The sequence below is a fragment of the Callithrix jacchus genome, chromosome 5 (genome assembly GCF_049354715.1).
Source record: "Callithrix jacchus isolate 240 chromosome 5, calJac240_pri, whole genome shotgun sequence".
Lineage (NCBI taxonomy): Eukaryota > Metazoa > Chordata > Mammalia > Primates > Cebidae > Callithrix > Callithrix jacchus.
The window spans coordinates 8552677-8562848 of record NC_133506.1 but is presented as its reverse complement, the minus strand read 5'-3'; positions in this window follow the sequence as shown (position 1 = coordinate 8562848).

The window sequence follows — 10172 nt, the reverse complement described above, 5'->3', positions numbered from 1 at the left end:
TATTCTTGGAGATTGTTTTTTCACACAGATGAGATTACACTGTACATGCTTATCATGGGTTTTGGGGGTTTTTTTGATAGAGTTTCCCCTGTCGGCCTCCCCAAGAATTGGGATTACAGGCATGAGTCACTGTCCCGGTCTATCCTAAAATTTATTTTCCCCTCTGTTCTTTTCTCTTAGGCTTAACTGTAGGCATGAGAGGCTTGACTTTGATGGGGTCTGCATTGATGCCGCAGGCTCTTAAGGGGAGCTAAATGGTCCTTACCTGGTGTGGAGGCCCCCCAGAAGCCCTTCTTTCTGCCTTCTTCTCCCACGTGTCCTTTTACCCATTCCCCTTTCTTCCATCTCCTACCTTTTTCTCACCCTAGCATCAAGGCCCCACACAAACCCTTGGTGAAAAGGTCCTAAGTCACCAGATGCTAAGGTTCGTCTCCAGAATGTGGGCTCCCTGCGCCTCCTGGTGGCTCCTCTGAGTAACTGCAGTGGTACCATCGGCCCCTAATCCATTCACCCTTCAACCCCTCCATCCATCAATGCCTTCACCACGCACTGCCCACCTACTGACTACCTCGTGAACCCTCCATGGGAGCCCTGGGGGAAAAGACACGAATTGGAATATCTGCCCTGGACACTCTCCCGCTAGAATGTGAGCTTCACCGTGACCTGCCAGAAGAGTCTACAAGTTTGAGGGAGCAGCACTTCGTGCTGAAACCCGTGGTCCAGGCACAGCTCCCATGGAAGGCAATCGGGGGATCTCTCTCAAGTTCACCGGTGGGAATTAATTCTGCAGATATTCTGCCCATGGGCAAAATGCCAGATTGGCAGAATGTTTATTGCTGTATTGTGTTTGAGACAGAGTTTTGCTCTCGCTGCCCAGTTGGAGTGCAATGGTGAAATCTAGGCTCACTCCAACCTCTGCCTCTTGGGTTCGATTGATTCTCTGGCCTCAGCCTCCCAAGTCGCTGGGATTACAGGCATACACTTCCACACTCGGCTAATTTTGTATTTTTAGTAGAGACGGGGTTTCACCATGTTGGCCAGGCTGGTCTTGAACTCCTGACCAGCCTGCAGTATTGTTCTTGATGGCACATGATAAGCACCCAGTAATGGCAGTGGGCGACATCAGTCCTGGTGCATCTGGATAATGGAACACCAAGTGCTAGCAGAAGGAGCCCCACCTTCCCTGCAGGTTCACCTCTGATCTCACCTTTCCCTCACTCTATGCCAGCTATCCTGCTCTCACGGCCAGCACCAGAGAACTAGGTCTTGCCAGGACCCCTCCTGTGACCATCTGTCCTCCCTCCACGCCAGGTCCCTCTCACTGTTTTCCTACAGAAAGTATCTTATGGCTGGGCACGGTGGCCCACACCTTAATCCCAGCACTTTGGGAGGCCAAGACAGGTGAGTCACCTGAGGTCAGGAGTTTGAGACCAGACTGGCCAACTTGGTGAAACCTCGTCTCTACTAACGATACAAAAAATTAGCCAGGCATGGTGGAGTACATCTGTAATCCCAGCTACTGGGGAGGCTGAGGCAGGAGAATGACCTGAACCCAGGAGGAGGAGGTTGCAGTAAGATGAGGTCACGCCACTGCACTCCAGCCTGGACAATAAGAGTGAAACTCTGTCTTTAAAAAAAAGTATCTTATAACATATTAAATAATGTATTTATTGTCTATTGTCTATCTCCTTACACTAGAATATCAGCTCTCCAAGGGAGAGGACTTTGTCTGTTTTGTTCAGTTTTATATCCCAAGCACTTCTCACAGTGCCTGACATAGAGCTGACACCTGGTAAATATCTGTTGAACAAATTAATGAATTCAAATGAATGAGTGAAGCCAATGAATGAATGTCTCAACTTACAGAGCACAGAAACATCTGTAAGACATATGAGAGGAGAAAGGAAGCTGCAGAGTGATATGTGTGGTGTGCTCCCCTGTGCAAATTACATGGATGGAATGCTGTTCTGTAAACCTAAGGCCGGGAGCAGCGGCTCATGCGTGTAATACCAGCACTTTCAGAGGCCAAGGCAGGCAGATTGCTTGAGCCCAGGAGTTTGAGATCAGCCTGAGCAACATGGCAAAACCCTGTCTGCCCTAAAAATACAAAAGTATTAGCTGGGCGTGGTGGTGCACCTCTGTGATCCCAGCTATTCAGGAGGCTGAGGTTGGGAATCACTTGAGCCCAGGAAGGGGAGGTTGCAGTGAGCTGACATGGTGCCACTGCACTCCAGCCTGGATGACAATGAGACCCTGTCTCAAGAATGAATAAATAAATAAAATAAACTTTAAACTGTTCAAAAAATTAAAGTATACCAAATAAATAACAGGTCAGGCATGCCTGTAATCCTAAGCACAGTAGGAGGCTGAAGAGGGTAGATCTCTTGAGGTCAGGAGTTCGAGACCAGCCTGGCCAACAAAGTGAAACCCCGTTTCTACTAAAAATACAAAAATCAGGCAAGCATGGTGGTAATCTCAGCTACGCAGGAGGCTGAGACAGGAGAATCTCTTGAACCCAGGAAGCGGAGGTTGCAGTGAGCCGAGATTACACCATTGCACTCCAGCCCGGACAACAAGAGCGAGACTCCATCTCAAAAATAAAAATAAAACAAATAAACAACAACAAAGATTATAAAATTTTCTGGAGATTACAAGAAAGAGGGAAATGCATTGGTTGGGGTTCACTCATTTATGTATGCAACGAGCATTTATTAGGCTCCCAATATATACTGTTTACATTGCATAAAGCTGTCAGAACAGGTTTCTCTGGAAAAGGTGGCATTTGAGACTGGCTTTGAAATACGTATCAGATCCTGCCAGAAAGACACAGGCAGAAAGGATATTCTAATGGAAGGATCAGTATGGAAATTTCAGTGGCTCAGATGTACTATAAATACTTACGTCATCATTACCAGAAAGGGGCCCCAACCCAGACCCCAAGACTGGGTTCCTGGACCTTGCACAAGAAGGAATTTGGGGCGAATCCACAGAGTAAAGTGGAAGCAAGTTTATTTAAGAACGTAGAGGAATGCAAGAATGACTAATCCATAGGCAGAGCAGCGGCATGGGCTGCTCAGCTGAGTGGACTTACAGTTCCTTCTTGATTATATGCTAAACAGGGGTGGATTATTCATTATTTTACCGGGAAAGGGATGGGCAATTCCCAGAACTGAAGGTTTCTCCCCTTTTAAGACCATACAGGGTAACTCCCTGAGGTTGCCATGGCATTTGTAAACTCCCATCATGCTGGCAGGAGTGTCTTTCAGCATGCTAATGCATTATAATTCCTGTATAATGAGCAGTGAGGATGACCGGAGGTCACTTTCATCCCCATCCTGGTTTTGGTGGATTTTGACCGGCTTCTTTACTGCGTCCTGTTTTATCAGCAGTCTTTGTGGCCCGTCCTTGTGATACAAGTCCTGCCAAACTCCTGTCCCACCTCCTAAGAATGTCTGACCGCCTGGGAATGCAGCCCAGTGGGTCTCAGCCTTTTTTTACCCAGCCCCTATTCAAGATGGAGTTGGAACACCTCTGACAGACAGGTAAACGGTTCTGGTTGTAAGTAGCAATGGTTACAGTACAAGAAAGAACATGTGAGCTGGGCAAGGTGGCTCATGCCTATAATCCCAGCAATTTGGGCTGCTGATATGGGCAGATCACTTGAGGTCGAGAGCTCGAGACCAGCCTGACCAACATAGTGAAACCTGTCTCTACTAAAAATACAAAAATTAGTTGGGCATTCTGGTGCATGCCTGTAATCGCAGCTGCCTGGGAGGCTGAGGCATGAGAATCGCTTGAACCTGGGAGGCAGAGGTTGCAGTGAGCCAAGATTACGCCACTACACTTCCGCCTGGGCAACAGAGCAAGACTCCATCTCAAAAAATAAAATAAAAGAAAGAAAGAACACATGATAAAGCTGCCAAGATTTATTGGTCCCAGTTGAGAAAGGAATTATGTGTGAGGTTTAAGCAGTTTTCTTAGCTTAGTAAGCAACAGGGATTCTTTGAAGTCTGACGTTAAGAATGTATTCTTAAATTTAAAATTAAAATAGTGTAAGACCAGGCATGGTGGCTCACACCTATAATACCAGCGCTTTGGGAGGCTGCGGTGGGCAGAACACCTGAGGCTAGGAGTTTAAGACCAGTATGGTCAACATGGCAAAACCCCATCTCTTTAAAAATACAAAAATTAGCCGGGCATGGTGGTGGGCACCTGTAATCCCAGCTACTCTGGAGGCTGAGGCAGAAGAATCACTTGAGCCTGGGAGCCGGAGGTTACAGTGAGCCGAGATCATGTTGCTACACTCCAGCCTGGGTGACAGCATGAGATCCTGTCTCAAAAAAAAAAGAGGAAGAATTTATGGACAATAACATTGGTTTGAAAAAGGAAAGTTTTGGCTGGGGGCAGTGCCTCACACCTATAATCCCAGCACTTTGGGAGGCTGAGGCAGGCAGATCATGAGGTCAGGAGTTCAAGACCAGCCTGGCCAATATAGTGAAACCCCCATACAAAAATTAGCCAGGTGTGGTGGTGCTGGCCTGTAGTCCCAGCTACTCAGGAGGCTGAGGCAAGAGAATAGCTTGAACCCGGGAGGTGGAGGTTGCAGTGAGCCAAGGTTGTGCCATTGCGCTGCAGCCTGGATGACAGAGCAAGACTCCAACTGAAAAAAAAGAAAAAAAAAGAAAAGTTTTATTAGAAAGAAAGAACTCTAGAAGAGTGCAGGGGGCACCTCAGCAAGACAGGACGGAGAGTGCCAAGGTGGAGTTCTCCTCAGGGGCGTTTGTGGACCTTAAAGCAGGAGGTTACAGGTAATTTGGACCACATTAGCCACATAGGTCATGCTAAATGATTACATTCGTAGTAGACATTTTGGTGACTTGATGTCAGCAAGCGTTGCTTAATGAATTTTGATATGCATGCATTCCAGAGACGTCCAGACATGCTACTTACTATAAACAAAACGTTACCTGAGACAAGTCTCAATCATTTAGAAAATTTATTCTACCAAGGTCAAGGATGCGCCAGTGACACAGCCACAGGAGGCCCTGATGACCTGCTCAAGGTGGTCAGGGCACAGCTAGGTTTTATGCTTTTTAGGGAGACATGAGACATCAATCAATATACGTAACATGTATTTAATCTTTCTGGTCCATCCAGAAAGGTGAGACACCCCGAAGTGGGGAGGGGTTTTCCAGGTCATAGGTAGATAAAGGGCAAATGGTTACATTATTTTGAGTTTCTGATTAGCCTTCCACTGAATACACAATTTACAGGAATAGTCGCTTATGCCTTAGTCTGGCTTAGTGAAGCAGCAGGGCAAAGGAAGCCATCAGATACGCGTTTGTCTCCCACGAGCAGAGGGATGACTGAGCTCTGTCTGTCCTATGTCCACAAGGAATTTCCTAGTGGGAAAAGTGTGAGGGAGATATGTCACTTTTTAAAGTCTTTGTAGCTCTCTGATTTAGAAGAATGCAAGGCCGGTTTGCCCGACACAGTTTCCAGCTTGACTTTTCCTACTGGCTTAGTGATTTGAGGGTCCCGAGTTTATCTTCCTTTTACATTTCCTCCCATTTCTTTTTAAAAGCATTTTAGAAGAAAATTAGTCTCTGGTCTCAGGTTTTGTCTGATCTCTCACGGCGAGGACAGTTGGTTCATAGACAGGTAGTTCCCACATCATTAGGAAAGCTCATTGTAGCAGGTTGTGAAGTCTCACGTCCTAAAAGAACACGGGGAAGGAAGGGACACAAGAACAGCAGCAGCAATGACAACGAAATTCCTGGAAAGTCAGTAGAGGCCGTAATACTTTGAAGTCCATACATCAGTAGGCAGGTGTGAACGTGGCTTACGCATGTAAACAGGCTCTAGTTCATGGGGCTTTAAGAAAGCACAGCTTAGTTTTTAGTGACTTCAAATCAGGAAAAATATGGGGGGAAAAGGAAAGGAAAAAAGAAAAAAAAATGCAAACATTATTTTGGAGACTTGTAGCTAGGAAGAATTTTAGAATTTACTCCAAACTGTAGAAAATGAAAAACACTAGGCAAGACTAGACTCAGACAATGGGTGTATGCGTTGGTTTTGAAACACGATTTTTCTCTCTTCTGTCCCCTTTCACTGAGGACAAATCATAGGACAACATTCATTCGCAAAATAAGCTTCTGTCTTATTTTATTTGGCTAGAGTGTTTTCATAAAGTCTTCAAGAATGATTGTTTGCAGGCCGGGCACGGTGGCTCACGCCTGTAATCCCAGCACTTTGGGAGGCCGAGGCGGGTGGATCACGAGGTCAAGAAATCGAGACCATCCTGGTCAACAAGGTGAAACCCCATCTCTACTAAAAAGACAAAAAATTAACTGGGCATGGTGGCGCGTGCCTGTAATCCCAACTACTCAGGAGGCTGAGGCAGGAGAATTGCCTGAACCCAGGAGGCGGAGGTTGCGGTGAGCCGAGACTGCGCCATTGCACTCCAGCCTGGGTAACAAAGAGCAAAACTCCGTCTCAAAAAAAAAAAAGAATGATTGTTTGCTATAGAGGCTCCTCATTTTTTTTTTAATTGGCTTTGCTGGAACTTTAGTCCATAAGTAATCTCATATTCGACTTTAATGCCTTAAGCCCAGCCTGTGCCTCCAAATACCTGTATTAATTGGGTGAATTTCTCACTTCAGGAAGACTTGGGGCTCCTGGGCATGTGAGAAAGTGACAGTCTTTACTTACCACAAATCAGGAACCTGTGCAGAGATTGTGTAGACAAGACAAGAGGCCAGCTTTCCCACGGGGCTTTTATTAGCTGTGTAACCCAACTTTGATTCCTTAAAGGACCCTGTACCCAATAGCATGCTGTTCCAGTCCGAACCTTGGTAAAATGGCCACTGCCTCCATTTGTGTCCTCTTACAAAAGAAAACAGATTCTTATTATATGTATGCAGATAATACGTCTTAATTTATATTCTATAAGTTAAGAATACTAGCAACCAGTTTCCAAATTTTGAAGAAACTGGGTAGAGATAAGTATGCTCTAAATTTTGTTTATAGGAGTATACTTTCCTCAATTTTTTTTTTTTATGTGAAACAGAATCTCGCTCTGTTGCTAGGCTGGAGTGCAGTGGCACGATCTCACCTCACTGCAACTTTCACCGCCAAGGTTCAAGCAATTCTCCTGCCTCAGCGTCCCAAGTAGCTGAGACTACAGGCATGTGCCACCACACACAGATAATTTTTATATTTTTAGTAGAGACAGGGTTTCACCATGTTGGTCAGCATGGTCTCAATCTCTTGACCTCATGATCTGCCCACCTTGGCCTCCCAAAGTACTGGTATTACATGCATGAGCCACCATGCCTGGCCATCCTCAATTGTTAAAAGCTGTAAATACAGAACTTCCCCTATGGAGAAAAAAGAAAGAAAATTATTTATTTGTAAAAAAAAAAAATTTTTTTAAAGCTCAAAATAAAAGTTTTCTTGGCTCTGAGAAACAAAGAAAGGATTAGCAATGTTTTAAGTAAAAAGTCATAAAACCATTATTTCAGTCTTCAGTCCATGCAGTTACTTCAGTCCATGCAGTTAACTCCTGTTCTGCTTTATATTCATGAATATTACAACTCTCCATGGGAATGTTGGATTTTTTTTCTCTATTTTAGTGTCACAATCTCCAAAACCTGCATTCAAGAGCATCTGTCCGAGTCCTATGCTGATTATAAACCATCTTTTGAAAAGAATAAAAGTAAAACAACTGTGGATGATAAAAGTTTTAGAGCAGTCATACTTAAAGGCACAGTTGACAAGGAAACATGGTTACTTCGGTAGCATACAACAATTTTACATAATAAGCATTATTAATAACATATACTAAGTCATTCAGAATTATAGGATTTTTCCATAATTTTGGAACACATGCCAATAACAAATACAACCCAAAGAAAGCCAAACACTATTTCATATTTGGCAATGCTTCTGGTATGATTTTACACCAAATAAACTGTCTCTTTTGGACTTCAGGGGACTAATATAAAAAAAAAATCAATGAGGAACAAAGTTAGAATTTGACTTTGGAAAGTTTGTCAAATATAAAAAGTTTAAAGGCCAGGCACAGTGGCCTTTAAATACCTTTCACACCTGTAATCTCAGCACTTTGGGAGGCCAAGGCAAGTGGATCATTTGAGGTCAGGAGTTCAAGACCAGCCCAGCCAACATGGTGAAACCCTGGCACTACTAAAAATACAAAAATTAGCTGGATGTGGTGGCACATGCCTGTAATCCCAGCTATTCAGGAAGCTGAGGCATAAGAATTGCTTGAATCTGGGAGGCAGAGGTTGCAGTGAGCCAAGATCGCACTACTGCACTCCAGCCTGAGTAACAGAGAGAGATTTCATCTCAAAAAATTTAAAAGTTAAAAAAAAATTTTTAAAGTTTAAACTGCTTGATTTGTCTGGGCCCAGTGGTTCACGCCTGTAATCCCAAAACTTTGGGAGGGCGAGGCAGGTGGATTGCCTGAGGTCAGGTGTTTGAGGCCAGCTTAGCCAAAACGGTGAAACGCTGTCTCTACTAAAAATAAAAAAAAAAAATAGCTGGATATGGTGGCAGCACCTGTAATTCCAGCTATCTGGGAGGCTGAGGCAGGAGAATCGCTTGAACCCAAGAGGTGGAGGTTGCAGTGAGCCAAAATTGCGCCATTGCACTGCAGGCTGGTGACACAATATGACGCCATCTCAAAAATAAATAAATAAATAAAATGCTTGTTATTACAAAATAGGATCACAGATCAGTTCATTGTAAAATAAATCATTCATTTAGCCAACTTGGTAACTCAAAGATTTAAAAAAAAACAAAAGGCAAAAACCTTGATCTTTGAGAGAGGAGCTTTAATTTCCTAAACAACAAGCCTAATAAAAACAGCATGAAGCCAGTTAAATTTGTTTTTCAAAATTTATAAACAATCTATAAAATTTGAATTATCTTGACCACAAGATACAAATTTCATAATTCTTTTTATAACCTTTTATTAAGTGGGTTAATTCTCCAAGAAAATCTGATTAATGTGACACAGCAGTCTATATGCTGATCTTGCATCAGTGCCTTTGACATTAATGGTTAATTTATAGGGAAACTCAACTTACTTTATCTCCCAACATTGGCCATAACAATTAATTTGATCTCTCAAAATCGGCCCTTACAATCTCATGCACCCACCTCTTCTATGATAGTCCCTGGACCTTGAGGAGTTGAATAGTTTTAATTTCTGGCCCACTGTCTTATGAACACAGTTTATTTTGATTGGCATCTTCTACCAGGTCAGAAAATGAGGTTTTAACTGCTGTTAGTGTTTAATATTTAGCAGGACTAGGTGTTCTTTTTAGACCAGGGACTCAAAGCTCTGTAACTTAATGGCACAAGGACGTCAAAAACACATATAGAGGGTTACATGGATGTAATAATCTTAATTTTTTTTAAAAAAATTTTAATTCCAGGTTTTTTCCTAAACAAACCAAAACTTAGTAATAATGACATAGGAATTGTTTCCATAAAGCATAAAATCTGTTAATTAGTCCAGTTTCTCAAAGGGAAAAGAAAAGACCTGCAGTTCAACTGCCGTTCTCGACAGGGAATATCATTTTGGAAGGAAATGCTAAGATAAAACATTTATTAGCATCAGGCCACAACAGTGTTAGAACCTGAAGGAGAAAAAAATACTTACAGGAGCTCAAAATAAGCTGAGAGATAGAGTTATTTCAGTGCTTTAAAAGGGGAGAGAAAGCTGAAAACAGTGAGATACAATAAAAGTTTAACTTTGCAGATTAAAAATATATATATATAGTCTTGTAATTTATTAAAGCTAAACCAGCATCAGGCCAGGCACAGTGGCTCATGAGTGTAATCCCAGCACTGGGAGGCTGAGGTGGGTGGATCACCTGATGTCAGGAGTTTAAGACCAGCCTGATCAACATGGAGAAACCCCATCTCTACTAAAAATACAAAATTAGCCAGGTGTGGTAGCACTTGCCTGTAATCCTAGTTACTCGGGAGGCTGAGGCAGGAGAATCACTTGAACCCAGGAGGCAGAGGTTGTGGTGAGCCAAAGTCACACTGTCGCACTCCAGCCTGGGCAACAAGAGCAAAACTCCATCTCAAAAAAAAAAAAAGTAAAACAATATTTTAAGAAAATGTTGTTGTTCTAACCT